General features: G+C 36.2%; 1 long non-coding RNA gene across 2 annotated transcripts in view; it reads right to left on the minus strand.

The window, feature by feature from the left end:
* The window catches only part of LOC139075120 (uncharacterized), a 132,180-nt gene that overhangs the window by 36,100 nt on the left and 72,769 nt on the right, over window positions 1–23,311 (minus strand). For both annotated transcript variants that reach the window (XR_011525181.1, XR_011525180.1), the window contains one exon: window positions 5,523–5,634. This is a non-coding gene — a long non-coding RNA (uncharacterized lncRNA). The remainder of the gene's footprint in view (window positions 1–5,522; window positions 5,635–23,311) is intronic.

Raw genomic sequence — 23,311 nt, forward strand, 5'->3', positions numbered from 1 at the left:
ACAAGGAGAAATATGCAGTCTGCAACCCAGAAGAGGGCTGACACTAGAACCCAACCACACTGCACCCTGATCTCAGACTTCTGGCCTCTAGACTGTAAGAAATAAATATCTGTTGTTTATAAGTCACCCAGTCTATGGTACTTTGTTACAGCAGCCCGAACTGACTAAGTCAACTACTTTGGAAAGTCTGAGTTTCTCAAACAGTGAAATATTGCCCAACCATTCCACATCTCAGTATTTACTAAAGAGACAGGAAAGCAGAACCGTCCATACAAAGACTTATATGTGAATGTTTATACCAGCTTTATTGGAATAGCCAAAAGCCAGCAACAAATCAAATGTTCATCAGCAAGAATGGATAAACATATTGTGATATATAGGCATACAGTGAAACACTACTCAACAAGAAAAAGAGAACTGTTGATGCGATATGTATATATCTCAAAATAATTACACTTAGTGAAAGCAGCCAACAAAGAGTGTATACCATACGATTCCATGTATACAAAATTCTAGAAAATGAATACTCATTTACAGGGACATAAAGGAAATGTGTGGTTACCTGAAGACAGGTATAGAGGACGGAATGGATTACAAATGGACACAAGGAAACTTTTGTAGTGATAGATATGTTCATTATCTCAACTGTCATGTTGTTTTCACAAGTATACACATATGCCAAAATTTATCAAATTATATAATTTAAAAATGTGTAGTTTATTGAACATAATTTAAAAATGTGTGGTTTATATTTTAATAAAGTTGTGAAGGAGTAAAAATTAAAATTTAAAGAATAACTTTCAGCCTAGATTTCCGTGTCAAGCCAAATATTCAGGCAAGTGTAAAGGTATAAAAATAGTCAATATTAGGGAAGTTTTAAAGGAGTAATGATATTGATTCATTGTCTAGGTATGCATAGCATTCGCTGCTAATGCTACTGATAGCTAGCTAACATCTGATGGGGCTTTCAGAAAATATCAAAATAGTATGCAAAGTATATATACACAATTTACCTACCTTACTATTAGAAGACATCACTTCTATCATGTAAAGAGAATGATTTATTTATACACCTGTCTCCCAAAATGTGAATTCATCTGCAGGTAATGGTGGTGAGAGATATGAACCCATAAACCACTGCTCAGGTTCATATTTCATTTGTCTTGAGTGTCTCCATTATTGAGAATCTCCACACTTCACTCACAACCATGTATTGCTACACAGGTAATCATTGACCTTCCCTTGCTCCAAACACAACAAACTGATTGAATTTTGCATTTTTTTCTAGTTATTTTGATATTTGTTTGTTTGGGAGAGATGCCTCCAGTTTCCCTTTGCCTAAATTTATTAACTGTTGCATTTTTCAAGAGAAATATTTTAAATGAATGAATGAATGAATATAAAAGAACTTGTTACTTTTATTGCATAGGCTATTTGTCACTTAAGTTCCCCAATATTATCCAGCAACTTTGAATAGTCACAAATGAATTTCAACAATTTACTTTAACGTTTTCCAGTAAAATTACTACATACTTATTTTTAAAATTGTAGACACATCAAAAGCTTATCTTTATCAGCTTTGAGCTGTAAAAGACATTAATTTATTCTTTGCCAGAGAAAGGGAAATATGTGCTAAGTGGACAGTTGTTACCCACCTACTACATTGTTGTAGAGTATCAAATTACTACACTGATTAACAGTAATTAAGTTATTTAAAAAACTGACTGCAGTTATTTATTCTAACATCAGCATCGTCCTAAGCTGTTAATTATTTCCACTATGCCTGACAGCATTTCCAAAGGCTCCAACTGCAAAGAGCATATGTAATGAACTTGCCAAAGACATACTTTTATGATGCATGTTAAATGCAATGAAAACGTGAAAGAGTTGGAAACTTAAAAAAAATAACAGAGGAAACATTGCAAGTTAAGTGTCCCCACATTATTGCTGATCTCTACATTACACGTACATCAGATTAAAGGAATGAAATGAATATTGCTTAGCTATGCAGCAAATGAGGAACTTGGTATGAATGCAAAAATCTGTGAAGGGCACAAAATTCAATAAAAAGCATTATTGAGTATTATTATGAGATGAGTTATAGTTAGAAACATTAAGAGAGCACTTACAAAAACTGATGGATGAGTGCAAAGTTCTAGACTTTTCTTGAGAGCTGTCAGCAAATCCATATTCTTTCCATGCTTCTAATAAGCCCAGAAATCATGTAGACAGGTTCCTCTCAAAGGAAGAGCACAGGATTTGGAATCACAGAACACTGGAAGTTCCAGCCTGGCTCTACCATTTACTTACTGTGTGGCATTAGGCAAGTTACCTAGCCTCTCAGAGCCTCAGTTCTTTCACTCAAACAAAATAGGAATAATAATAGAACCTACCCTCGTAGGATTATAATAAAGATTGAATGAAATAATATGCATGTAAAGTACTTAACACAATGCTTGACACACAGAGCTCAATAAATGGCACCTGTCATTATTAAGGTTACATTGTTGGATTTTTTTCAGATTGCAGAAGCACAACATTGAGCCAAATCAGGAAGATACCTGAACCTTCTAGACCCACCATATATTCTACATTGCTAAAATATTTAAGATACAGGTGGCCAAATAAACAAACTTTTATCATTTAAGCTCATGAAAGAAAATACTATTTCTTACACTTTTCTGTAGTCCAATAGCAGGACACTTTGCACAAATTAATTTCTTAGTAAATTTTGGTGGATTCTTTTCCAAACAAATCATAACTTGTCAATTGTCTATAAACAAATATTCCTCCACAATCTTACAAATTTTCTATAAGGAATATATGCATACAATACTTCAAGAACATATTTCACAGTTTTCTCAAGAATTTACTGGAAATTCAGATATGCAAAGATAAGTTGGGAATTCTATAATTCTCTTTAAGTATAAATACATGGTTTAAATATTATAAAACATTCTTTATTCTCCATTTCTCCACCCTCAACATCCAATCCATTAGAAGTTCATAAATATCTCAGACTCCACCCACTGCTCTCCAATTCCACTGCCACCTCCCAGGTCAGGAGCCATGGTTTCTCAGCTAGATTTCTATAGTAGCTTCCTAGTTAGTCGTCCCTCCCCTCTTCTCTCTCTCATATCAATTTTATATATGGTAGCTGGTGTGATCTTTGTAAAACGCATGTCACCTCTCTCCTTAAACCCTGAGGGGCAGCCATTTCCCTCAGATAAAATTCCAAAGATATTAGCCTTCACAGTGAGAAGCTCTGTACTTACATCTTCAATCATATTCATTGCCACTCCCCACCCCCACTCCCTGTCCCAAATACGAATTACACTCCAGTTAGAATAAACCGCTTGAATTCCTCAAACACACCATTCTTTCTAGCACACTCATTTTCCTCCATCTGAAAGACTCTTTTTCTTCTTCAGCTGATTAACTCTTGTTCATCTCTTAGGTCTAGGCTTAGAAATCGCTTCTTTTTAAAAAATTTCTCCAGATCCCCTTAGTTTGGATTAGGTACTCTCTTAGAAGCAATTATAGCAAAATCTATATTTCATTTATTCACTCAAGAAATGTTTGTGGATTGCCTACTCCTCACAGGCTCTGTTCTAGGCACTGGGATTCAGCAACACAAATACACCCCCGGCTCTCCGAGAATTTATGTCATAATGGAGCATTCAGAAAGTTAAAAAATAAACAACTAATTTATATCAGACGGTATCAAGTGCCTTGGAAAAAAAAGAAATTAGAATAAAGGGAACAGGATCTGTCAAGTTGATGTGTGATGTTCTCTGATAGGCTGTCAAGGAAAGGGTCAGAGAGGAGATGACATTTGAACAGAGACCTAAAAGATATGAGGGAGGGAGCAAGGTGAATTTTGAGGAAAGGGAGTTGCAGGCAATGGGAAGAGCACATGGTACGGCCCTCACTCAGATGGTGAAGTGCTTGGCTGCTTACCTTGTTTGAGGAACAGCAAGAAAGCCAGTGAGGCTAGATCAGAGTAAGAAAGAGAGAAGAAATTAGGTCAGAGAGATAACGGGAGAAAGGCAGATCATTTCAGGCCTTGTAGACACTGTAAGGCCTTTGGACACTTTCCTAGACAGAAAACCAAAGGAGGGTTCGAGAAATGCCCATAAAAGGAGCACGTCACCTGACTTATGTGGTAAGAGTAGAGCACAGTGGCAGCCGTAGAAGCAAGGGGACCTGTTAGGTTGTTGTAATACATGTGATGCAAGTTGATGGTGGTTCAGAACTGACTGCAAGGAGCAAGGAATGGTCAAATTCTGGATGTACTTTAAGGATGTACTCTGGATGTACCCACAGAATTTACTGATAGATGGGGTGTGAGAGATGAAAATCAAAGGTCTCCAAGTTTTTTGATCTGAGTAACTGGAAGGAAGCGATTCCCATCACTGAAACGGGAAATACTGCCAATGAAGGAGGAAGCATGGGAAAGGCATAGAAGGTAAACTGAGGTACCTAATAGTAATTCAAATGATGACATCAAGTAAGCAGCTGTATAAACAAATCTGCAGTTTGGTGGGGAATCAGAATAGAGATACTCATTAGCGAGCCTTCGGCAATCCTAGATGAGATCACCTAGAGGAGTGGAAATAGAAAAGAGATGAAGCCCAGGGCGTGAGCCTTCATTTAGGAAGATGCAAAGAAACTAACAAAGGAGACTGAAAAGACCTGATTGGTGAAATAAACATAAAGAGAGAGGGATATCCTGAAAGCTAAATGAAGAAAGCCTTCTAAGTAGGAGTGATCACTGTGTCAAATGAAGCTGACAGGTCAAGCAAGATGAAGACTAAGAAATAACCATTTAATTTGGCAACATGGAGGTCACTGGTGATATATTTATAAGACCTATTCTGTTGGAGCTGTAGGGTGAAAACTTGATTATATAGAGTTCAGGAAAGAACAGAAGGACTGGAAGTGGAGTCGTTGAGTATTGAGGAAATTTTCAGAGGAATTTTTCTATAAAGAGACATAGAGCAAAAGAGCATGGCTGGAGGAAAATATGGGCTCAAGAGAAGTTTTCTTTTTAAATAAGAGAATTAAAAAATGTTTGTGAGCTAAAGGGAATAAATGAAAGAATATTCTGTAGTAACAGAATCATTTACAACATTTACCAAAGAACTTACTAATATCCAACATTTGTGGTATGCCAAAAATATAAGAATATTCTGCAATCAACTTTTAAGTACAAAAGGTTTTATTTGCAAAACAGTAATAGTAAGACAAAAGACAACAACAAAGAGACCACAACTTATAAGTAGTTTCAAATATTTGTATCTGTTTTATTAACATAACGGTTAAATAGTTCATTTTTTAATATTAAGGCAATATATTCATAGATTTCACTTCTACCACCATTCTCTTTAAAACTGAATGAGGAATGGAATCTGTGTATTCCCTTTTGTCTTACATAGTGAATTTTTTATTATCTACATCAATGACTTGGGGAGAGAAAGAGATCAACGGACAGGAGAACAGAGATATGAATATTCATTTACCTTTGGGTTTTATGGCACTTTATTCTTCCTAGAGATTTCTCTATGATTACCTTCAAATTTGGGTATGAAGATCAGTAGAAACATTTTTCTGAGAATCCACATGCTTCTTCTCCTAGGGGTAAGAGTGAGAAGCATTAAGGAACATCTGGGACTAGTAAGAACTTAGCTAATAGAACAACAGAATGACAACCATACCCTAACAACAACTACCAGTTACCAAATATCTGGTGTCTATTCCTTGCTGCACTTGGTGCTTTCCAAGCATTGTCTCTACTTCTCACAAAACCTCTGACTCCATGTTATTATCCTCATATAAAAGATGAGGAAACTGATACTTGGAGAGAATATATAACTTGACTAATGCCTTCAATTTAGTAAGATATAGAGCTGGAGATTCAAACTGAGAACTGCACAGTTCCAAAACACACCTCTTTTCAACATGCCATGCTGCTTCTCTACTACCAATTTTCTGCAATTAAGTAGGTTCAATCTATGTACCATTCTAAAAGAACTCTCTTCCTCTTCATATTGTTTCCTAGTATCCATATTCCCCTGAAAACTATTTTATCATTATTGCAGATAAATACTAAACAAATATACCAGCCCCTAATAATAAGCATCCGTCCTTCTAGCTTTCCATTGCCTTGAAGAGTGTAGACTACAGGCAACTTTGCCTCACACTTGACCCAAACAAAACTGTGATGCCTAGAAAAGGTATTTAAATTAGAATTCTTACCGGTATACTATGTACCCTTCGTTTAACTATTCTGAATTTTTTCTTCTTACATAATTGCACTCTGAGAAAACGCAAATGTTAAATGCTAACAAGCATCACATTGCTGTGACAATAAAAGGCATTTTTTTATATTGGTAACAATGAGAGAAGTTGCAAAGTGGGAAAAGGAAGGTCTGAGTGGAGTCTTTTACAGGCATATAAAATTTAAATGACAGAGCCCTTTATAATCCTGCCAAATGTAAATTCCTGAGTATATTAAAGACTAAAAGCTTCGTCTGTATAAAACTGACAAAATACATCAGACTTTAATTGGCAATAGAGTGATAATGGAAAGGAGATGTGGCTTAATTGGAGTTCTCTCCCTGAAAAGACAGAGCTTAGTAGCGTCATTTTAATTATTCCTAGCCATTAATTCTGCAATCATCTATTACTGTCTCCATATATTACATCAGGAAGCACTCCCTGCTGCAAATGCTATGATATTTAAAAAGCAAATGTCCGGTGAAAACAAAAAGACCCAGACTAGATTCATGCCTCAGCAACTGCTCTGGAGAACCACAAACTGACCTTTAAACCATGAATGATCAGGACAGAGAAAATGGCTAATTAAATTATTAACAATAAACATTCTTGATTCCCACGTCCATTTAATCATTACTCAAATCTGTTGCATTAATTAATTATTTAAGTAGTTAATGTGATACTTAAGATGTTTCCGTTTAATGTGAGTCTTTGATTATTCCTACACTGATTTTACACAGCTGGATAAACATATCACCAAACACAGTTACAATAATGGCCACTTGTGGCCATTGTTGTAACTGACAGTCTTCCTCAAAATAGGAAGTACTATAAGAGGAGGACATGGTCTTAAGGCTTACACGAATCATTTCCTGTATAAGTCCCAGTAATTACTTTGTCTTTCCTGTTGCTTTTTCAAGGACCCAGGGACTCATTCGTGTAGTAGATTCTTTTTTGTTTTAATTTTTACTACATATAAATATAAGCTGTGTAAGATTCTAATGCTCACTAATCAGACTAAGCAATTAATCCACACTAAAGTCCCTGCTTTTATCTAACTTCAGGATTCCCATTTTATTCACCCATTTTTCAGAGGCTTAATTTAATTTTAATTTACTTAAATTTATATGCTTAGTCATTTTTAAAGGTAAATTTGCCTAATTAGCATTTAAATTACAATCATAGTTTCTAAGTATTGTGCTTTATAAACTTAAAATGAAAAATGACACTACAATCTAGCCCAAAAATATGCCAAAAAATATATTTTAATTGGAGTCGAATCTAACCTCAAAATTGTAATTATCTTAATTTTTCAACTTCCCTTTCATTCCTCTAGTGCATTTGTAGAGATTTCCAGATTACATCAAGACTATGATATTAAATTAAAAGTTAATGTTTATTGAGTTGCATAGATTTGACTGATTTTCCTAAGTGCTTCCAAAGCAAAAATGTATTCCATTGTCTTCACGCTGTAGCAGATTACCAAATGTGAAATGTTGATGGTCATTTGAGATCCTTTTAGGACTAGAGAGTACATAACATTAAATTGAAAACACACCATCTAGAATCTATCTAAATAGGACTATCCTCAAATAGTAATGTTTTCTAAAAATTCTTCTTTCAGGAGAAAAGTATTAGGAATTTATTGTAATGGTCAATTTTCAAGATAGCTGCTGGCATAACTACAAATTCAACGTAATTTCCTGTATGTGCGGTCTTCTAGAAGAACAGATGCCTAGATGTGAACTTTATACACGAAAAAATCTTCAATGGAGGCAAAATTGAGTGTATCAAAGAATTAAGGCACAAGAGTGAAAACATCTTACATAAATTTCCAACCACCAGGACCAAAGATATGTAGGATTCTGGCCAACTAATCACAAGCAAGAAATAGAGTAGTAATTAAGAGTGTGTATTCTGGAGTTTGAACACCGGAGTTCAAAGTCAGACACACCACTTGCCAGCTGTTTAAACTTGGTGGGATAATAAACCTCCCTCTGCAGCAATTTCTTTATCTGTGAAAGAGGATAATAATTATCTCTATTTCATAGGATTAGTGCAGGGATTAAATGGGATAACAAATGTACAGCACCTACAACAGTTCCTAGCATATAAAAATTTTTCAATAAATGTTGATATTTATAATAATTATTATTATATAATTTTCTTTTACCCAAACACTTCATTCTGAATCCATTCTGATTCAGTCTGTGTGTGTGATACTTTTCCAGTCTATACACAATTCTTATACTTCATACTTCTGGAAATATTAACCCATAACACATAACGTCTCTTTTACATTCCAAAAGTAGCTTATGAACATTGGAAGTAAAAAGAAAGAATTTTCCCATCCTGTCTCCATTTCTATTCTTCAGATGTAACCAATATAAAAAATATTTTTCTATGCTCTCCATTGTCCTTAAATACCTTCTCTAGGCCCTGGTTTGCTCTACAAATAACGAACAACTAAGAGAATGCTAGATAATACATGTTGGCATAGTTTACATTCTCACAGCTTGACTTTTTCTAATCTTTAGTCATTTTTTTCATCTCTTCACTGTAACATATATGAGATAGTCTAATTGATCATGAGCAGAAGTTAACTAGACTGGGGGTATGGAGAAAGGCAGGTCAAAAGTAAGACTGTATTATACATAATATACATACATATACATTTATATATATATATATGTATATATATATAACTAAAAATAGATGCATATTACAAAGTGAGAGCCAAACTATAAACACCAGAAATTCTATAAATAGATGATGTGCTTGTGAAAGGAACATAAGCTCACAATCATTCCAACACACTTCATCAGACATTTAATAAACATTCAACTGTTCTGTTGGTACCAGAACAAGGAACAGGAAGAAAATAGGCACCAAGGAGTACTCACTCCCACGAAATGAAATTACCAGCATAAACTTAATGATTAAGAGAAGAAATACTGCAGCACAGTGCTGTATAAATACTATAGCACAATGCTCATAATAGATTATTGTGTGGCCTGGAAAATTCATTCTCTGTAAGAAAGCGAACTGGAAGTTGGGTACTTAAATTGACAGTCACTTGTATGATTTCAAACTTCTTCATCAAAAGAAACTGGACCATAAAAACACTCTTTAAATATCCCAAGCTACGAGCGCTTACAGAACAGAAAGCAACTTTAGAGTTTGCCTTTATTTTAGCAAAGGGAAAAAATTACATTTGATGCTCAAAGTAACTCTAATTTTAAATGAATAAACTAAATAGTTTAAACTATATTCTAGATATATATAGAGAGAGATTATATTATATATATCTATATATATAGATATTATACTATATATATAGTATAAACTATATTCATATTTGCTTTTAGTGAAATGCAATATCTATGACCTATTTCAATTAGTTACATAACATAGTATTTGTTCTAGAAAAATTAAATCAGCCTTTTGAGCGTCTACTTTTCATTCTCTCCCTTTAGGGTTTAGTTCAAATATGGTCCTTTTATAAACCCCAGAACCCCAGGGTTCTAATTAGCTTAGGAAGAGAAATCCTGAGAAGGTATACCAGCATTTCTTAAAGTTAAAAAATATTTTTAAGTAATGGATTCACATATAGTTTCATGAATTATGATAGTTAAAATAAATGATGGAAAAGCATTTCTCAATGTCAGCAAGTTTTTTTAGGGAGTTTCGATAAATTGGTTGAATTAAGCAGTTTTAAAGTGTTATGAAATGAGGATCTTACCAAATCTCTTCTAAGAGTTCTCTTTATGCTGTACTTATAAGGCTGACATGCCCAAACTTTGAAAGTTAGTGGAATGAACACAAATAACAGTATTAAATCTGTTAGTTCCAACAAAGCAAGTGACCCCCACAAGGCCTTATACAGTCAATTAAAACAAAAAACAATTGATTATCCTTCAACATGCTGCATCTTTCAGCGCATTGATGTTATATAATAAATTTAGGCATTGCTGCATTTAATGAAATAAATAATTTCTTAGTAATTGACAAGATTATCAAGGCCAAAATATTTTATAATAGTTGTTTTGCTACTCAAAAGCAACCAAGATAAAAAACATTTATTGGCTATTCAGGATAATATAAATAAAAGAAAGAACACTAATTTTCCAGCATTGAATTTGCTCAGAGATCAGGTTCTCTCTTGTCATAAGAGTACAATCTCCTACTACATCCCTCCCTGCCTCTTGCCTTGGAATTGCCCCAAGAAGCCAGCTGTTCCTCTGAGCCACTGATCCAGTGCGCACTGTGCCTTTGCTATGCTCTTTGCATGGCATGAAATGCAGTTGCTTCTTTCTCCACTTTTTTGTATTGTGCTTCTTCTGGATGGCTCCGCTCAAAATGCTATCTTCTCCAGGAGGTCTTCTCACATTTCCTTCTTTGCCTCCTGGCTGAGCATAAAAGTTCACTCATTACTTTCTCTATGATTCCACAGCACTTTTGCTCATGATCGTCTTCAGGCATACCAAGGGTTTCTTTGCACAAAGACCTATAATAAAATATTTTTTGATCTTTTTGAATGAAGGGAATAAAGACTGGTCATGACATAGTCACCAGTTTTTCTGCTTTGAGTTGCATGAAATTTGAGCCAAGGTAGGTTACAGATTGGATGGGTATGTGGCAGAGAAAGAAAAAGAAAACTAAAATTTCTTGAGCATGACCTTGTGCCACAATATGAGCCAGCTATTTTATGTCTATTCCAACTTTGTCTCTAAAAATAAGCCTATTTTAGACATCATTATATACATTTTCCAGAGGAGGAAATTGAAACTCAGAAAGTCACCTGCTTTGCTTAACCCAGTGGTGAATCTGGCTTGCTGGTTAAAGGAGTTCAATTGTAATTCACCCTAGTGAAGGCTGATAGGCAGTACGGCATAGCAGTCAAAAGCATATATGACTTTGAAAGTAAACAAACTTAGGTTTGAGTCCCAATTCTGCCACTTATGAGCCAAGAAGCCTTAGACAAGATACATATTCCCCTCAACCTCAGCTGCTCCAACAGCACTATGGGGGCAGTAGTAGTACCAGTCTCTCAGGAGTTTTGTGTAGGGTGTCAAATACTGGTGAGACTATTGGCAAAACACAAGCAATATAAGGTCAAATCCATTCTCTTGAAATTATACTATTTCCTTGTTGTAAAACTCCAAAGGAGACATTTCTGTCCTAAAGTGTGATTGTTTGTTTAAGTATGAGGGATTTTAAAGGATTGTGGTTTATAAAGTTATGGGACGTGAGACCCAAATTAATTTTAACAAAATAAAAACTTACAGGTGTCATTACAAATTAAAAACAGTACTTTTAAGAAGCAAGGGGGGAAAATGCCCTACCTAAGGAAGTATATAAAATAAAGAAGGACTGAACTTACAATGTCTTGGCTCTATCTTTGTAACACTTAAAGAAATATTTTTATGGAGAATATAGTTGGATTTATTTACTCATATCTATTTAACGGTGGTCAAAGTCTCTCTTTCACTCTCCACCGTTCAGCATTCATTTCTCCAAGCTCCATTTGAAACATAAACCATGACTGGGCTAATGCATCTCCCTACAATTCTTTGTAACATTTAAAGAAATATTTTTATGGAGAAGATAGTTGGATTTATTTACTCATATCTATTTAACCGTGGTCAAAGTCTCTCTTTCACTCTCCACCGTTCAGCATTCATTTCTCCAAGCTCCATTTGAAACATAAACCATGACTGGGCTAATGCATCTCCCTACAATTATCTCTTATATCCAAGTTTAAGTTATTCACAAGCTATCACATTAATTATGTCTATCTGTTAAATTATTCCCATACGTCCTACAGACATTCTTTGAAATAGAGCATTCATTTTGTATTTATGCATATTTCATTATGTTACAAAACATTTTATTAAGAAAACCAATAATAAGGATTGACTTTTATGATAAATAACCTAATATTCACAGTCCTTCCTTTATGCTTGCTTAGTCATGCTCATTTTCATAATGCTCTGGGTTGGAGAATAGGAAAACTGCTGCTAATCCAGATTGCTAATCTTCTGCTACCACTGCCAAATTTTACTGCCATTGATTCCCATATGAACTCTCACTTGAAGCTCTAATGAGGTTGATAGATATAACTGTTTAAAAATACTATTTAGCTACTTACAACATAGAATTAAATTATTTAAAAATCTAAAAAGACCAAGTGATTCTAATTTTTGGAGCATTTTAGACATATGATGCTTTTTGTATATTTCTTCAATGGCAGAAATGGCAAAAATATATACATGTGTATATAATACATATATACACTATATAATATATATAATGTATAATATATGTATGTGTATACACATTTATTAATGTATTTATTTATGTACACATGTGCTCTCACATGATTAGATCAAGCATATTTGAAGTGAAAAGATGGAGACCTTTCATTCTTTTAACCAGTATTCACTTAACTCTTACTATTTGCCAAACATTGTTCCAAGATCCAAGCAGAGGAGTTACAAAGTTGAAGAAGACACAGTACAATGACACAGATGTGCATATGATATTTGGAGAAACAAACTGAGAATTCATTTACCAAGTGAGTAAAAGAAGTTTTCCATGGCCCTTAAACTGAGATTTAAAGTTTACATAGGAACTGGACAAAGAAGTCCAGGAAAGACGTTTAAGTCAAGGAATTGTTTTTAGCCTCAAAGTTGTCAATAGTAATTTGGGAAAATCAAATTCAGTGTGACAGCGGAGGCAGAAATCAGGACAACAGTAGGAAAGTGAGGAAAAGGGGACAACAAATGAAGACTACTTCAGTTGACGCTTGGATATAAAAAATATGGATAAAGAAGACAAAAGAATGAGAAGTTTTGTGTTTGTTCGTTGAAGATGTGTATTGCTTCGGTATTTTCCTACACTGAGAGAAAAGAACCAGTAGAAAACGAGAAGTTAAAGAAGTTGTTAATTGATAAAGTTCCCAAGGATAAAAAAAGAATAGAAGGGATTGAATAATTTGCTTTTGAATTTGGAGGGGAGAAATAGAAGTAAATGCAAATAAATGAACTCATGCACATAAAGTTAAGAAACTGAACAGCTCATTTTTCATTTTAAAAAGAGGCAAAGTTATCTGCTGAGATACAAGGAAGTTTGAATGTTTAACCAGTTTTGTGATAGGAAACAGATAAGAAACCAGAAGAATAAAAGATTGCCAGCTAGCACTAGGGAACCAAATCAACAGAGATTGTAAACCATGAATTCAAAGGGGCACTAACTTTCGCATTTGGCTGATTTCTTCAAGTCAATTTATACTTCAACAGATGATTCACAGGGAAGATGCTTTGAAAAACTTGCGGGGCTCAAAGTTAAGGCTATTGGTAACACACTGGTTGAAGTCATCATGGAGACATGGGTGGATGAGAAATAAGGGAAGTCGTGAAGAAACCATGGCTCTGGAGAAGAAAAAGTCCAACAAGGGACATCTTGATGAGGTTTAATGACAGAGCTGAAGAAATAAAAGTTTATGGTGAGAATATTGTTTGTCAGAATAGAAGACTTCAGAGGTGATATAACATGAGTGTTATGGACCGAGCTGTGTTTATATGTTGAACTCATAACCCCAAGCACCTCAAAATGTAACTGTTCTTGGAGATAAGGTCTTCAAAGAGGCAATTAAGTTAAAATGAGGTCATTAGAAAATGGGCCCTAATGTAACAGGACTGCCATCCTTTTAAGAAAAGGAGACTAGGACACAGACATGCACAAAGGAAGACCATGTCTAGACACAGGGAGAAGACTGCCATTTACTAAGCCGAGGAGAGAGGCCTCAGAAGAAACCAATGCTGGACATCTTAATCTCAGATTTCTCACCTCCAGATCTATAAGAAAATTAATTTCTGTTGTTTAAGGCACTAAGTCAGTGGCACTTTGTTATGGCAGCCCTAGCAAACTATTACAATGAACAACAGGAATGCCTGCAGCAGCAATGAGGAAGTCATCCAGAAAGATCCTCCTTGTCTCCTGCCACCATGAGCAAGATGAGAGACATTCACAAAAGCAGGGATGTTATAATAAGGATGTATCAGCTGCATACTCTAATCATCAATTAAATGTAGTAAAAATGTGTTTTAGGCTATACGTAGGCAAATTAAATGTGTTAATACCACTTTGGGCCTACATGCTATTTTTGTTTGTTTATATATCTGTCTTGGTTATAAGGGTATAAGCTCCTTGAAAGCAAAGACTAGGTGCTACTATCTTAGTATTTCTGGCGTCTTCATAGGGACTGCATATAAAAAGTGTTTTGCAAATATTAAAGTTAAACTAAAAGATATACTCCTAGGAAAATAAAAGATCATGTACTTTATTTGAATATATAATCCCAGAAATAATACATGCAATAATATATGCTGAAGTGCTTATAAATTTTTTTGTCTAAGTTCTTCTTGGCAGCAAGTGTAGGCAACAGAGGTTGTAAACACACAATTTGATATTACAAACTACAATAAGAGAAATTTTAAAAAAGGTGAGTTAGCTTTTAAAACCATAACGAGTATACGTGTATTTCTTCATTCCTTTCGATGGTTAAGAGAGGAAGAAGGACAGAACGATAAAGTGGTATTTTCATTTGTGGCATGTTTCTAGGCATTCTGGATAATATGCCAAAGTAACAAGGGGTGAGTTGCTATTAAAGACATGCAGGATAATGTCAGAGTAGAATTGTTCATTAGCTAGATAGTTTGAAGACCATGTAGCTTTCTGAAGAATCATATATAATACCTTTGATCTCAAAATTTATGGCCAAAATGTCCTTGATCATATTAATGTCATTGCTTTTTGTCTGCATTTCACTGTAATCGTGATGGATTTTTTTAAGATGTACACTTTTCAGGGCTGGCCCCGTGGCCAAGTGGTTATGTTCGCACACTCTGACTTCGGTGGCCCAGGGTTTCGCCAGTGTGGATCCTGGGCGAGGACTTAGCACCACTCATCAAGCCATGCTGAGGCAGCATCCCACATGCCACAACCAGAAGGACCTACGACTAGAATATACAACTATGTACTGGGGAGCTTTGGGAAGAAGAAGAAGAAGAAGAAAGATTGGCAATAGATGTTAGCTCAGGGCTCATCTTTTTATATAAAAAAAAAGATGTACACCTTTCGTGTTCAGGTACAAATAGTCTAAGATGTGATTAATACTTGGCACTAAATTGGTCTTCTTTTCCATACACAGGAAAACAATCATAACGCACGAGTAGCCCCATTAACATTCACAAGAGAGTTTCATTTTCAAGGAATCAACATAAAGTAAAAACACTGAAAATCCAGTGCAGTGTCAAGTTATTCAGGGGAATTAGAAAGTAGCTGTCTCAGCCTAAGTCTCATGGCTTTAAAATTGTACTGCCGCTGACTCGGAAAGCTAGAGGTGTATGGGAGAGGCCGGACCTCTAGATGAGAGGCAGGGCCCCTGGAGACCCTCGGGTCTGGCTCTGAAACACTCATTTACCATCTGATCCCTGTATTTAAGGTAAAGATGCCCACAATGAACTGTTTGCTCCTAATACTTCTGTGAAACCACTGAGCTAATCAAAAACAAGAAAACAACCACTTTAGGGTGCTTTTCCCTCCTAAACTTGATTCAAACTTAAATATAGGAGAATAAACAAAGTTATTTTGGAAATGGAAGTTGCAGGAATTTTCATATGATTGTGGGATTTCAGCATTAGAAGACATGTTAAAAGGCATTTAGACCCCACCCTCACTGAGATCAGTGGTTCTCAAACTTTAAGATGTCTCAGAACCACCTGGAGGGTTTGTTAAAACACAGATTGCTGGTTCCCACCCCTAGAGTTTGTTATTGAGTAAGTCTGGAGTGGGATTGGAGAATTTGTATTTCTAACAAGTTCCCAGGTGACACTGATGGTGCCGGTCTGGGGATCACACTTGGAGAACTTCTGCCCTAGATCATGATTTTAGTCTTTGATCACCTTTAGTGGTAAGAAATCGGCTCAACTCAGTTCAACAAATAGTAATCAAGCGCCTGCTCTCTGATTGGCATTGTGCTAGAGTATACAAATAATAGAAAAGGTTACTAATCTTGAAGAGTTTTAGTTTAGTGGGAGAAACAGATAAATATAGGATTTCAATATAATATATTAAACAATAAGATAAACATAGACACAGGGTTTTAAGAAAGTATAAAAGAGGGTCATCTTCCCAACTAGGGCTCAGAGATGCCTTCCTGGAAGATATGTCACGTGAAAATGACCTTGAAAAGGGGAAACTGGATAAGGAACTCTAGGCAGAGGGAATAGCCTGGAGAAAGGTACAGAAACATGAAATAGCTAGGTATATGAATTGTAGGCAACAGAGGTTACAAACATACAGTTTTACATTACAAATTATGATAAAAAATTTTTAATGAGCTGCCTACCATAACCATAAAGGATCTATATGTATTTTCTTAATTCTTTTTAATAGTATTTAAAATGTCAAATATGACAGAAGGTTCTACACATCTCTATTAATAACTCTACATATGTCTAAATATCTCATTTGAAAAATTATCTGATTATGAGAATAAACTTACCATGCATATATAGCATCTATTGTATGAATGTCCCAATGGCCTAGAATATTCCTTTCTATTTAAAGGGACATGAAAGTTGTTTTTATATTGCTTTCCAAAGTAAGGCAAAAGCATTTTTTTTAAGGAAGATTAGCCCTGAGCTAACATCTTCTGCCAATCCTCCTCTTTTTGCCGAGGAAGCCTGGCCCTGAGCTAACATCCGTGCCCATCTTCCTCTACTTTATATGCGGGACGCCTACCATAGCATGACGTGCCAAGTGGTGTCATGTCCACACCAGGATCCGAACTGGCAAACCCCAGGCCTCCGAAGCTGAATGTGCGCACTTAACCGCTGTGCCACTGGGCTGGCCCCTCACCTTGTTTTGTTTTGTTTTGTTTTGTTTTTTTAAAGATTTTTTTTTTCCTTTTTCTCCCCAAAGCCCCCCAGTACATAGTTGTATATTCTTCGTTGTGGGTCCTTCTAGTTGTGGCATGTGGGACGCTGCCTCAGCGTGGTTTGATGAGCAGTGCCATGTCCGCGCCCAGGATTCGAACCAACGAAACACTGGGCCGCTTGCAGCGTAGCGCGCGAACTTAACCACTCGGCCACGGGGCCAGCCCCCCCTCACCTTGTTTTTAAGTGAAAACAAAATGTAGGAGCCTTCCCAGGGGCACCTGTAACAAGACATAATTATAGCTGGGTCAGGCCACTGGGACCCTTAGAAGTTAAGTAATGAGGGTCAGCTATCCTCTTTGTGAAAGTTTTTAGAAGGTAGAAGCTCTGCAGTGGGAAGCAGGTCACAGAACCTTAGCATCCTCAACATCCTCCATCAAGCTGCCTCCCACCCTACTGGAATCCCAGGGGAAGAAAAAAGGGCCTCTTTATCTATGAATTTCAGTGCCATGATGGAATTTGCTATGACAGAGAATAAAAAAAGAGCAGAAAACTATTAAATGAGTAGGATGTTCTTAGGGCCTGAGGGAAGGCAAATGCTTAACCCAATTCACACCTAAATTGAGCATGATGGTATGACAAGGAAAGAACTTGTAAAGCATACAACATAACGTTGAGTAGAAGACTCTACATATAACACACTGTATGATTCCACTTATACGAAGCTCAAAAATAGGCATAACTAAACTATAGAGGTAGACGTCAGAATAATGGGTTACCTCGGGGGAAGAAGAAAGGATTGTAATTGAGATGAGGCAGAGAAAAGCTTCTGGACTATGGCAACATTCTATTCTTTCACAGGAGTGGTAGCTACATGAGTATTATCTTTTGATAGTTCATTGAGCTGTAAATTTGTTCTGTACACTTTTTCTAAATGTGGGTTATACTTCATAAAAAAAGTTTTAAAAAAAATAAAAACAGCTTGTGTAAACTTCCCTTCCTCTTGCTCGGTCAGAAGCCTCTCTGCTAAGTGCACGTGTGAACTTCAATTCTCACAACTCACAGCAACCTGGGCCACAGTGCATATTATATTTGGGGTAAATATTCTGTTTTCCACGTGAAACAGAAAGCTGTTGTTTTAATTCAGAGAAGAGACTATTAGAGCTGGAATTGAGGCAGAGAGGTGGAAATCGTGAAATAGGATAAATTCAAGAGAGTTTTCAAAATAGCCCTACTAGGACTTAGTGACCAATTAAAAAGAGTTTAGGGTAGAATTTTCAAATAATCCAAGACTTCAGGCTTGAGTGACCATGTAGCTGGTGATGCTTTTAACCAGGATAGAGAAAAGCTGGCATGCCAGGTCTCCTTTCTAGGCCTTATTACCTGCTCAGCTAGAAATGCATATAGGAAAGATTTTTCAAGGAAAGATCCCATTTTGCTGTGTTCCTGCCTTAGTTGGAAAAAAAAATTGACTGCCATCTATACAGAACCTGCAAATGTTATAGCAATGGCTAAGGAGTGTGCTGCTCAGAGGAATTTGCTCTGTTTTTCACCCTCACGTATTCCAGAGGGACGTGCTAATACTAAAACATGAGACTAATTCAAATACGAAACTAAGGAAAAACAGATGAGAGATGGCCAGGGATTGAAGAAAGAGAAGAGAAGGAGGCAGTGGACAAATAATGGCACTGAGATTGGATGTGAAGTCCCTCCCCCTAAAAATATTGTTCTACTGGATGCCTGAAGTTCCATTAGGAGAGATTCTTTCTATGCTCAAGAATTTCCTTCTTCTTAATGTTTTCTTTGAAAGTTCAAATTTTCATGACTGTGATGTGATGAGTCTATCATATGACTTTCATTTTTCATTGGCAAATTGGAATTAACATACACAAAAATTTGTGGAAATTAAAATTAATTTAAATATTTTATTTAGCATAATACCAGGGATATAGCAAATGCTATTATCTCCAGCCCAGAGGCCAGAAAGCAGCAATTACAACAATTTTACAATATTAAACTCTTAATTTACTGCCAAGATTGTTTGAATGACTTCTTCCCTGAAGAATTTAAGTTAAAGAGTAAAACAACTGCCATCCTCTGAGATTATCTGAATAATGGATTATTTGAATCTGGATTATTTGAGCAAATGGCTGGGAACACTAATCATTTATTCTAAGTTTCCACTCATAAAAATATGCAGTAAACCCTTAGCTAATTGCAAATAACTATTGAGTAGTCACATTGGGCTGATATAAAGATAACAACTAAATAAACACCAAACTAGTTTGTACACTGGCAAACTGAAATATATTGGCAAAATCTCTACAGGGATCTTTTATGCCTGCAGAGACAAAGTATAGTGTGTACCAAAATTTTGGAGAGTAAAGTAGTGGTTCTAAAACTTTGCTGCACATTAGAACTACCTCGGGAGCTTTTGAAAATCCCAAAGCCAGGTAACAGCTAATACCAATTAAGTTGAAATGTCTGGGCATGGGAGCTAGGCATCAATACTTTTTTTATGACACCCAGCTGATTCCAACGTGCAGCAAAATTTGGGAACCACTGCTGTAAGGCAACAGTTTTATATCTACCACATCTGTTTAAAAAGCATTAGAAGTTGTTCATTAAAAGTTTAGTTTGAGAAGGGAATGGGAATAATTTCTTGATCCCTTTCTGCCACTAATCTACGACCACCATCCTCCTCAGACTATTCCCTTGACTATCTAACATTATCTGGCTTTCAGGAGGAGAAGAGAAGTGAAGAAAACCAGAGAAATATCAAAGTTTGCCGTCGTTCAGCATTAGGAGGATCTGAGTATTTCAACTCTGATTCTTTTGTTATCTCATCCACAGATTATTCACCTTGTGTTCAACACTCTGATTGGGCATTGGTTCTATCTCTTCTTGCCTCTAGACCCTGACAACCAGATTAAGGTCAAGATAAGAGACTCTAAGGCACTAATGGCTGCCCACAGGCTCAGCCTGGACTCTGAGCAGTGGGAGAGACAAGATTAACAGTAAGTACAATGAGCCATTCCTTCCCTCTTGGTACATCTCAAGGGTCCAGCCCTCCCTCTGGGTTATCACTTTCTCAGAATCTTGAGTACCATTTAGTCTTCTGCCATCTTCATTGTGCCATCAAGTTCATTTTGCTCTCATTAACAGCTGACAGAAGCTTCCCAGGAGATGCAGAGTGAGATTCCAGTTTCTTCATTTCTGAAATCTCTTCCTTAGTTAACTACGGTTAACTCTTGAAGTGCCAGCATGTATAAACCTGGATATTTAACAATAAAATGCATGTGTCTCTCACATATGTTCACCTTGACCTTTAAAATAAAAGTTTACCCATAGGATCTGGTGATACCCTATGTATCTATCCTATGTTGCATCTGAGATTTCAGCAAAGTAATTCAACCCTCAAAAAGCAGACCCTGGTTGAAAAGTTGATGAGTAAACATTAAGCATCCAGGTCAAGCAAAGGCAAATAAGTACACACAACGCTGCACAGAAACACTGAATAAAATAAAACCATCCATATTTTCAATAATTTAAAAATATTACAGCTACCATTGCCAAGTAGTATGTTCCACTTCTACTGCTTATTGGAAGAAGGGCAACAATACATATGCAGCCAGGTTAGTAAAAATTTCTCTTTAGAGATGGCTGATAAATACATATCACTGCAAACTATACTGAGCAATTCACATAACTGACTTATAGAAAGTTTCTGTTCTGATTCCAGCATTATATTTAATTCTAGTAAATTCTGCTTGGCGTCCTCATATATAAAATGATAATGGTTCCTACTCCTTACCTTAAAGTCCAAAAACTTTAACTGGATTTTGGTTACTTTGCTAACTTACATAGCCAGACTCAAAACTGTTCTAGAGGGGGCTGGTCCCGTAGCCGAGTGGTTAAGTTCTCACGCTCCACTTCAGCAGCCCACGGTTCAGATCCTGGGCACGGACCTGGCACCACTCATTGGGCCACATTGAGGCAGCGTCCCACATTCCACAACTAGAAGGACCCACAACTAAAAAAAATATAAACTATGTACTGGGGGGACTTGGGGAGAAAAAAGCAGGAAAAAAAATAAGATTGGCAATAGCTGTTAGCTCAGGTGCCTATCTTTAAAAAAAAAAAAAAACTGTTCTAGAATCATGTGGATCTCAAGTCCATGAAATTAATGATGCAAACGCTTAAAAACTTATTTGACCTCTTGGTGTCTCTACTTTTTTTAGATTAAAATTGTGAAAGACATAACACCATGCCATTTTCCACCAGGAAAGTAACATGATCCTTTAAGAGGGAATGTCTAAAACTACTTTGAAAACCACAAATGAAAGTTATCAGAGGGGTCCAACATGGATATATTTGTAACTACACCTCAGATTTTATCTCAAAATATCACAAAAGTTGCATTATTGTTCTAAGAAAACAGCTTTAATAGTTATTGATACGATGTAATGTAGGGAATCAGTGTCTCTAGATCATGTTTGTTAACAAGGATATTCTTTTATGGCCATAAAAGTTCAATCAAATATAACTACCAAGTACAAAAGATGTTTATTCCAACAAATATTTAAAATAAGCAGGTTTATGACTTCTGTTTTTTGTAGCATACCTAGATTATGCTAAAATTTGGTTTGAAATATATTAAAATGTATATCTGAAAGTTATATAATGGTATAATCCAATGTTACTGCTATAAAAACAAAAATTAAAATTAAAAAAATTAATAATAACAAAACTAAAATTTGGAGGAGGACTTCTAGTTTTATCTCTGATATATAGAAAACCTGGAAGTTGTGACTCCCATCCTTACAACAAGAAAAAGCTGAACACATTGAAAATCAATGACTTTTCTTGGATATCAGAGAAACTGAGGTCATAGAGCAAACCGCTACCAGGAAATCTGGAGAGACAGGAGCATTTAAAGAGACACAGCCAAGATCTGCTCACCTGGAGAAGAAGCCAGGAACTGATAGGAATATTTGAATGTTAATTTATCAAATTGCTGGGGGCTGAGTGTGGACTACCTTAGGATAAGAAACTGCTAGGGGCTGCAATCTTGGGGTGGGGGGAGTAGGTACAATTGTGTGGGCCTTCTCTATAGGAACCCAACAGATTCTCACAGTGAAGATCCTGGAAAGATCCTTTTGTGGCTCTGACAGAGGAAGGGGAAAAGTAAACTTGTGAAATATGCCCAGAGCTTACTCCATAACCAAGGCCTACTCTCCAGGGGAGAAGACATTGCCATAGACTTATCCCAGCTGGAAGAAGAGAATTTCTCCCACTCCACCCCCTTCTGGTCTTCCTGTCTCCCCAAAGAAAAAAAATGTCAACAAGGGTCAGGGCTTCAAGGAAATACATTGGGAATACTGCATGCAGGGAAAGGAGTAGAGAGCCAGTGAGGGAAAGTCACACCACTGGAGAAACAATTGTGAAGATCGCAGCCCTGAGACACAGGCCAACTAAAACTCTGAGATTTCATCAGAGAGTAATAGAACACTCTCCCTCCCCAACAACTTTCTATAACATAGGGCTCTAGTATAATACTGTGATTACAACTCAGAGAGCTGCGAAACACAGAATCTCTATGAGGAGGAGTACTTAGGGAAGCCCACAGACAAGAGGGGAGACAAAAACAAGGGTAGTGGAGGAATTTGAATTCACTGGTACATATAGCTAAAGAAAATATTAAACATGAACCAAATCACAGCTATATTAACATATGTCCCCTCACTAAAGGCCAAGTTACCTCAGTTCCTATTACCCTATCCAACAAGTCTGGTTTTCAAAAGAGATTACAGGGCATGACAAAAAGCAAGAGAAAACACAGTCTATAGAGACAAAGCAATCATCAGACTGACTCAGATGTGACACAATTGTTGAAATTATCAGAAAGAGAATTTAAAATAACTATAATTAATATGTTAAGGATTCTAATGATAAAAGTAGACAACATGAAACATAATGCAACATGCAAGGTAATGTAAGAAGTGAGATGAACACTCTAAAAAAAACAAACAGAAATGCCAGAAATCAAAAACACCATGACAGAAATAAGTAGTGCCTTTGAGGGGCTA

Source organism: Equus przewalskii, chromosome 13, assembly GCF_037783145.1.
Source record: "Equus przewalskii isolate Varuska chromosome 13, EquPr2, whole genome shotgun sequence".
NCBI classification, from domain to species: domain Eukaryota; kingdom Metazoa; phylum Chordata; class Mammalia; order Perissodactyla; family Equidae; genus Equus; species Equus przewalskii.